The sequence below is a fragment of the Schistocerca piceifrons genome, chromosome 5, assembly GCF_021461385.2.
Source record: "Schistocerca piceifrons isolate TAMUIC-IGC-003096 chromosome 5, iqSchPice1.1, whole genome shotgun sequence".
NCBI classification, from domain to species: domain Eukaryota; kingdom Metazoa; phylum Arthropoda; class Insecta; order Orthoptera; family Acrididae; genus Schistocerca; species Schistocerca piceifrons.
In genome coordinates, this window is record NC_060142.1 from 320,024,622 (window position 1) to 320,033,949 (window position 9,328).

General features: G+C 42.7%; 1 pseudogene; it reads right to left on the bottom strand.

The window, feature by feature from the left end:
* Positions 1–386: 386 nt before the first annotated feature.
* Positions 387–504, bottom strand: LOC124799496 (annotated as a pseudogene).
* Between the last annotated feature and the right edge of the window lie 8,824 nt (positions 505–9,328).

Sequence of the window (9,328 nt, forward strand, 5' to 3'; positions counted from 1 at the left end):
ACGGCCTGCTCATTGAAATATTGTGCAGCTTCCACATTATCCGACGCGACGCCTGTGAACAAATGATGCAGTTATATTACGTCGGGAAAGTCTCAAACAGCACAAAAAAATTACTGCTACTAGTACAACAACAACTGCTACTTCCATTACTAAAAGAACTAAAACTGAACTCCCCCCCCCCCCCCCCCGAACAGGCCATTAAGACCCAACGGTACCGACCGGCCGCCGTGTCATCCTCAGACCACAGGCGTCACTGGATGCGGATGGAGGGGCATGTGGTCAGCACACCGCTCTCCCGGCTGTATGTCAGTTTCCGAGACCAGAGCCGCTACTTCTCAATAAAGTAGCTCCTCAGTTTGTCTCACGTGGGCTGAGTGCACCGCGCTTGCCAACAGCGCTCAGCAGGCCGGGTGGTCACCCATCCAAGTGCTAGCCCAGCCCGACAGCGCTTAACTTCGGTGATCTGACGGGAACCGGTGTTACCACTACGGCAAGGCCGTTAGCACTTCCACTAATATTGTGTAATATTTCTGGAATCGTAAAAGAGGATTTATATAGTAACTAGTCACTTTCTGACATCAGTATCTGACACGCAGGAACATAAGATCAAATGGTTCAAATGGCTCTGAGCACTATGGGACTTAACATCTATGGTCATCAGTCCCCTAGAACTTAGAACTACTTAAACCTAACTAACCTAAGGACAGCACACAACACCCAGCCATCACGAGGCAGAGAAAATCCCTGACCCCGCCGGGAATCGAACCCGGGAACCCGGGCGTGGGAAGCGAGAACGCTACCGCACGACCACGAGATGCGGGCAACATAAGATCAAAAATAAAAAAAATAATGCAGAAATCCTCAGCTGAAAAAATTCAGTGTTTACTGTTCTATACAAGTAAAAGTAATGGTACTGTACGCACCTAAATCGATAAAGTGACTGTCCAAAATATTGTCAGCTATAGATACGAAGCCCACGCCTACTACAGTAGTACAAGTTTATATGCCAACTAGCTCTGCAGATGACGAAGAAATTGAAGAAATGTATGATGAAATAAAAGAAATTATTCAGATTGTGAAGGGAGACGAAAATTTAATAGTCATGGGTGACTGGAATTCGAGTGTAGGAAAAGGGAGAGAAGGAAACATAGTAGGTGAATATGGATTGGGGGACAGAAATGAAAGAGGAAGCCGCCTGGTAGAATTTTGCACAGAGCACAACATAATCATAACTAACACTTGGTTTAAGAATCATGAAAGAAGGTTGTATACATGGAAGAACCCTGGAGATACTAAAAGGTATCAGATAGATTAGATAATGGTAAGACAGAGATTTAGGAACCAGGTTTTAAATTGTAAGACATTTCCAGGGGCAGATGTGGACTCTGACCACAATCTATTGGTTATGACCTGTAGATTAAAACTGAAGAAACTGCAAAAAGGTGGGAATTTAAGGAGATGGGACCTGGATAAACTAAAAGAACCAGAGGTTGTACAGAGATTCAGGGAGAGCATAAGGGAGCAATTGACAGGAATGGGGGAAATAAATACAGTAGAAGAAGAATGGGTAGCTTTGAGGGATGAAGTAGTGAAGGCAGCAGAGGATCAAGTAGGTAAAAAGACGAGGGCTAGTAGAAATCCTTGGGTAACAGAAGAAATATTGAATTTAATTGATGAAAGGAGAAAATATAAAAATGCAGTAAGTGAAACAGGCAAAAAGGAATACAAACGTCTCAAAAATGAGATCGACAGGAAGTGCAAAATGGCTAAGCAGGGATGGCTAGAGGACAAATGTAAGGATGTAGAGGCCTATCTCACTAGAGGTAAGATAGATACCGCCTACAGGAAAATTAAAGAGACCTTTGGAGATAAGAGAACGACTTGTATGAATATCAAGAGCTCAGATGGAAACCCAGTTCTAAGCAAAGAAGGGAAAGCAGAAAGGTGGAAGGAGTATATAGAGGGTCTATACAAGGGCGATGTACTTGAGGACAATATTATGGAAATAGAAGAGGATGTAGATGAAGATGAAATGGGAGATATGATACTGCGTGAAGAGTTTGACAGAGCACTGAAAGACCTGAGTCGAAACACGGCCCCCGGAGTAGACAATATTCCATTGGAACTACTGACGGCCGTGGGAGAGCCAGTCCTGACAAAACTCTACCATCTGGTGAGCAAGATGTATGAAACAGGCGAAATACCCTCAGACTTCAAGAAGAATACAATAATTCCAATCCCAAAGAAAGCAGGTGTTGACAGATGTGAAAATTACCGAACTATCAGCTTAATAAGTCACAGCTGCAAAATACTAACACGAATTCTTTACAGACGAATGGAAAAACTAGTAGAAGCCAACCTCGGGGAAGATCAGTTTGGATTCCGTAGAAACACTGGAACACGTGAGGCAATACTGACCTTACGACTTATCTTAGAAGAAAGAGTAAGGAAAGGCAAACCTACGTTTCTAGCATTTGTAGACTTAGAGAAAGCTTTTGACAATGTTGACTGGAATACTCTCTTTCAAATTCTAAAGGTGGCAGGGGTAAAATACAGGGAGCGAAAGGCTATTTGCAATTTGTACAGAAACCAGATGGCAGTTATAAGAGTCGAGGGACATAAAAGGGAAGCAGTGGTTGGGAAGGGAGTAAGACAGGGTTGTAGCCTCTCCCCGATGTTGTTCAATCTGTATATTGAGCAAGCAGTAAAGGAAACAAAAGAAAAATTCGGAGTAGGTATTAAAATTCATGGAGAAGAAATAAAAACTTTGAGGTTCTCCGATGACATTGTAATTCTGTCAGAGACAGCAAAGGACTTGGAAGAGCAGTTGAATGGAATGGACAGTGTCTTGAAAGGAGGATATAAGATGAACATCAACAAAAGCAAAACAAGGATAATGGAATGTAGTCTAATTAATTCGGGTGATGCTGAGGGAATTAGATTAGGAAATGAGGCACTTAAAGTAGTAAAGGAGTTTTGCTATTTGGGGAGCAAAATAACTGATGATGGTCGAAGTAGAGAGGATATAAAATGTAGGCTGGCAATGGCAAGGAAAGCGTTTCTGAAGAAGAGAAATTTGTTAACATCCAGTATAGATTTAAGTGTCAGGAAGTCATTTCTGAAAGTATTCGTATGGAGTGTAGCCATGTATGGAAGTGAAACATGGACGATAAATAGTTTGGACAAGAAGAGAATAGAAGCTTTCGAAATGTGGTGCTACAGAAGAATGCTGAAGATTAGATGGGTAGATCACATAACTAATGAGGAAGTATTGAACAGGATTGGGGAGAAGAGAAGTTTGTGGCACAACTTGACCAGAAGAAGGGATCGGTTGGTAGGACATGTTCTGAGGCATCAAGGGATCACCAATTTAGTATTGGAGGGCAGCGTGGAGGGTAAAAATCGTAGAGGGAGACCAAGAGATGAATACACTAAGCAGATTCAGAAGGATGTAGGTTGCAGTAGGTACTGGGAGATGAAAAAGCTTGCACAGGATAGAGTAGCATGGAGAGCTGCATCAAACCAGTCTCAGGACTGAAGACCACAACAACAACAACAACAGACTATTCAAAAGAAAACTAGCCGTGAAGCATTTTTTCTCTTTCGTAGTACCGTAGTTATGTGACAAATCGCAAACTATTAGGAACGAGTCTTACCTCTAGAAATATTTCTCAAGTGAAACACAGGCTCTGAGAAAGTCAACCGGCCAGTGTGGCCGAGCGGTTCTAGGCGCTTCAGTCCGGAACCGCGCGACCGCTACGGTCGCAGGTTCGAATACTGCCTCGGGCATGGGTGTGTGTGATGTGCTTAGGTTAGTTAGGTTTAAGTAGTTCTAAGTTCTAGGGGACTGATGATCTCAGAAGTTAAGTCCCATAGTGCTCAGAGCCATTTGAACCATTTTTTCAGAAAGTCACAAAAGCTGTGCGTGTGTGATTTCAAAGTTAGTCGACTCAGATCATTTTCAGGAAGGACTTTCATCCCAACAAATGTATGGTTTTGCACATTTGTTGAAGCTTACAGCCGTTCTCATATGTTACGTAATGGAACACGAACCACTATGCATAAAAAAATCTTCAGCTGTACTTACAACAGCAACTCTATGCTGTAATTAGCAATTTCTGACTAAATTTATTTTGGCCACTCTGCGATTTAAATACCTCAGACTGTATTACAACGCGTCACGGACTGTCGCACAAACCTTGACACCAGAGAGGCGTGGTGGAGCAAGATGTATGGATCTAAAAGATAAACCCTAGTAAAATAGGATGGTTTGTTTGAAAAAAATTGTAGTCTTATGTGTTAGTTAAAATGTATCCCACGTTTCTGTCTTCATTCTTGTAGCAGATCTAGTTCTGTGAAACCTGATGAATCTTTTTGAAAGTCTCTGTAATCACAGTGCTTTGTCAAAATGTGTAATTGCAAGACACTTTTGTTCAGTCCGTTTGTTATAGTCATGCAACAGATAGCAAAGAGAAAATTAATTTACCTTAGAGCTGCCTTAATGGAGCCAAGCTACCAGCTGAAAATGAATACGCTGTATGAAATCAGACAGCTTAATGAAGAAACCAGGATATATGAAATTAATTCACTTCGTAATTGAATTAGAAAACGGACGAGGAGACTTGTGGTCTAGTTATCGCCCATGAACGTGGGTGGGAGTCGAGTAGTGTAGCGTCTCAACGGACTTTCTGTGCTTCTTCCTCCCCATGTTGACGAAATTTCTCCTTCGTCCATACGTAAAAGAATCCAAAAGGTTAGCATTTTTTCCTAAATGTGCTACTGAAGCAGAAGTATGATGTAGGAAACTACTAACTCTCTTCATTACGTCACTCTTCTATTAAAGTCACCGACTTTTTTTTGTTATATGTGACATTTACAAACTGACGTACTAAACTCTGTGAAAAATGTCTGAGTGGTAACGAGCTGTGTAAAAACAAAGAAGTTGAAACACACTATCAGGTCCTCTAAACTGATAAAAAAATTACAATTGATAGGACATCATCAACCGTTTGACATCTACTACATGATAAAGCCCTCGTACAGACTTTTCCATGCTTTATCGTCTGCCATGCTATTCCCGCAAGTTTTGTAAGAACATTTGTCCAACTTTCCTTAGATCGTTGCCTCTATCGTTAATCTCCTAGAACCCAGTAAAGACTTCATTGCTCCATTTTCTGTCCGTTCGTCTGGCTACCTGTTCTACACATTCCAAAATATTATAATCACCTGCTTAATATCAAGTTGTGGAAGACCATCCTTCTCGTGAATGTGGGACAGCTGCTGACGATATAAGGATCACCAATAAAATTTATTTCAAACGACTAGTTTCGGAGCAACACTCTCTTCAGGTCCATTATAACTAACAGAGTACTGTCATTCCTTCGCCAATGTATCGTAGAACCCATAATAATTCCTTAGAACTAAAGATGGCGTAAGTGTTGCGCCGAAACTAGTGGTTTGAAACAAATTCCTTTGATGTCACGACAGTGGTGGTACGTTTTCTTTACTGCTTGGAATGTAAGACAGCATAATTCTGCGAGGCATGGATTCGAATAATCCTTGGTAAGTTTCTGGAAGTATGCAGCACCTGATGTCTACCTGTAGATCACGCTGTTCCGTTAGATTAGTGACCTCTGGTTTGAGAGCGCGGAGCTCGCGTCCGACAGCGTCCTACATGTGCTTCATCGGTTTCAGATCAGGCGAATTTGGTTGCCAAGAAACCAACGTGAGTTCACTATAATGCGTCTCAGACCACTGTGTCACGGTTTTGGCCATGTCTGCCAGAAGATGTCATCGCAGTCGAGGAAGACATCTAGCACGAGGGATGCGTGTGTTCCGCAATAAAGTTCACTTAGTCCGCAGCTGTCACTGTACCTTCGATTACTACCAGAAGTCTCGTGAAAACTCAGGTGGAGGTCTCCCACAGCATAACACTGCCCTAACTCGCCTGTCTGCATCCGTGTTGCGGTACGTGTTTCGAGCAGCCGTTCGCCTCGATAATTGCGTATCCAGACACGACTATCGACCTATTGTCAGCCACAGATAGCTGCCTATCTCGCTTTACATAGCCATCGACCTCCACGTTCTCTGACGAGGTGTGGACCTCCAAAACATTGCCGCCTAATCGTGGTTTTACCTTCTTTCAACCACTTTTCAACCACTTTCCCCAGATTTTGAGGACAACAGCACGCGAGCTGGTTGTTTCCAGGCACTGGCGGTGCATAACCATCTGTGGTTTATCCAAGTTGCTTATGTTAGTGGTTCAAATGGCTCTGAGCACTATGCGACTAAACTTCTGAGGTCATCAGTCGCCTAGAACTTAGAACTAATTAAACCTAACTAACCTAAGGACATCACACACATCCATGCCCGAGGCAGGATTCGAACCTGCGACCGTAGCGGTCACGCGGTTCCAGACTGAAGCGCCTTTAACCGCACGGCCACACCGGCCGGCTATGTTAGTGGATTGCTGCATTTGCGGGGTGTAAACTAGCTCGTGTCCATAGTAGAATACCACACGTGCACCCTGAGTAATGCTATATGAGCTAGAACGAATCGGCAGCCAAACCAAACGTTGAATTTCCTCGCTATAAACATGCAGAAAAATAAAAATCAAAAAGCCTTAAAAAACGGATCTTTTCAGGAGCAACTGATTAAAAGACTTGGCTCTTCAGTCCGAGCCGGCCGGGGAGGCCGAGCGGTTCTAGGCGCTACGGTCGCAGATTCGAATCCTGCCTCGGGCATGGATGTGTGTTATGTCCTTGGTTAGTTAGGTTTAAGTAGTTCTAAGTTCTAGGGGACTGATGACCTCAAAAGTTAAGTCCCATAGTGCTCAGCGCCATTTGAACCATTTTCTTCAGTCCGAGTATGCCATTTAAGCATAGAAGGCATTAGACGAGCTAAAAGCAAGTATCTGTTTAAACAACTTGTAAATTACTATACTGACATAGTTCTAATCCAGGAAACATACGCTCCAAAAGAAGTTGTGGAATACCTGCGTAAAAGAGGTAGGATCCATTGCTACGATCTTAAGGGAGCAACTTATCACAGTGTGTATGGTGTTGCCACCTATGTAAGGAGCAATATGAAGGATGCTCGCCTCATTTCAACAAATCCGGAAAATGAGATCCATTATGTCTCGATACGATTAGAGGAGACTATTATAAATAATATTTAAAAGCCACCAAATGTGCCGTGGCCTCTGGGTGTTCTGCCGATTACTGCGCAACCATCGATTTATGCTGGAGATTTTAATAGTCACCACGGTCATTGGAACTATGCCATTGGAGCTACGCACTTGACAACGAATGTAGTATTGCGCTAAACGACAGGGCTGAAAATGAAAATGAAAATCTATACCTGGTTTATTTTGCAAAGGATTTGGTAACTTTCAGATCAGCCGCTTGGCGAAGATCTCTGCTTTGCATCCCGAGACTGCAGGGGGCACACAGTGCATGTAGCCAGAGAAATCGCACCTAATTTCCCACACAGCCAACACGGGCCAGTAATCGTCGATACTGGGTTCTTCTCCCTACGTAGGTAGAAATGATCATCATAATAAAATAAGAGAAATCAGCGCTCGAGCGGAAAGAATTGTGTGTTCCTTTTTACCACGCGCCATTCGAGAGTGGAATGGTAGAGAAGTAGTTTGAAAATGGTTCGATGAACCAGCTGCCAGGAACTTGAGTATGAATTGCAGAGTAACCATGTAGATGTAGACGTAGATGTAGATCTGTACCGCGACGTAGATGGAATTTTCTCAGAGCTGATTGACGGTGGTTTGCCGATCACCTAGGTAAATATATCTGTTTTATTTCACCAGAACCTAAAAATTACCCTCGATTTGTTGGGGCTGTTCTTACTGCTGTTAAGAGGTTTATCCCTTGTGGATACAGAAGCGAATACATACCAGGGTTGAATGAACATTGCGAAAACTTTATAGCGAAACTGAAGACAGCGATATTGCAGGCGACCTCCTACAAGGTCTTGACGCTGTTAGAAGAGTGCGATGACGCGAAACGGTAGAAAATTCAAACATCAAATATTCAAGTAGAAAGGGATGGAGTCTACTGCGAAAGCTTGGCGGAACCTCCAATAAATCCGGTCAGAAGCCTGGTATTTCAGATAACCAAATCGCTAACCATATAGTTGAAACATTTAGATCATCTCGTGACATACAACATACTTCCAAAGTAAAAGGGGAGCTCATCCCTCTAAAAGCTCGGTGCCCCGATGAATTCAATTTTTCTTTACCATTTACACTGACTGAATTGGAATGAGGCGTTGAAGCACCTGATCTGGATATTATAGATCCGGAATTTCTGATAAACGTGGGTAATAGTAGAAAAAAATGGCTGGTCCACTTCTCCAACATCATAGACAATAGATCACTGCCCAAAGACCTAAAGAGAACAAAATAGTGGCATTTTTGAAACCAGGTTAACCAGCTGACCACCTTCAAAGTTTCAGACCAATTTCCATTTTCGGCTGTACTTATAAAAACCTGGAGAAACTCCATTATAATACGTAGAATTAGCGGCTTCGTTCTGGAACATATCCCAGCTGAGCAAGCAGATTTCAGGCCAGAGAGAAGTAGCTGCGACCAGGTACTGGCAAAAATAGCTTTTATAGAGGCTGGTTTCTAAGAAAACATGAGGACATCTGTCGCGTCCTTGGACCTAACCGCGGCATATGACACAGTCTGGAGAGAAGGGATGATATACAAATCACTAAACACAATCTGATGCCGCCAAACTACAGCTCTCATCAACACCATTATAAACAATAGATACTTCCGCGTCTACTTGAAAGAAGATTTGAGCAAAGAGAGGAAGTCAGGTAATGGTCTACCACAGGATTTCGTGTCAGCGTCCCTGTAATTCAACCTATATATCTCCTAGCTCTCCAGCATGAGGTCATCAAAATTCTGCTACGCGGACGATAGCGCTCTTGCTTGTAGAAACAAAGATTTCGGACAAGTGGAGACAATTCTCACAGAAGATCTAGCCGTTATGAGCTCCTGTTTTAAAAAGTGGCTACTTAAACACAGTACAAGTAAAACTGAAGTATGTACATTCCATCTGAACAACAAACAATCTAACAAGAAGCTCAGAGTGAAACTTAACGGAAACAATTTGCCATAATAACTACGACGAACACGTTCGTATCACCCTTGACCGCACACTTTCATATAAAAACAACTTGAAGATACTGCTGCAAAGATAAAAGAAGCACACTATGTGGTTAATTACTGAGACAATCCGACCAACTCCCATTTATTACCTTCCGTTAATGAACGACATCTATCGACTAGCAATCCTAGAAGCGA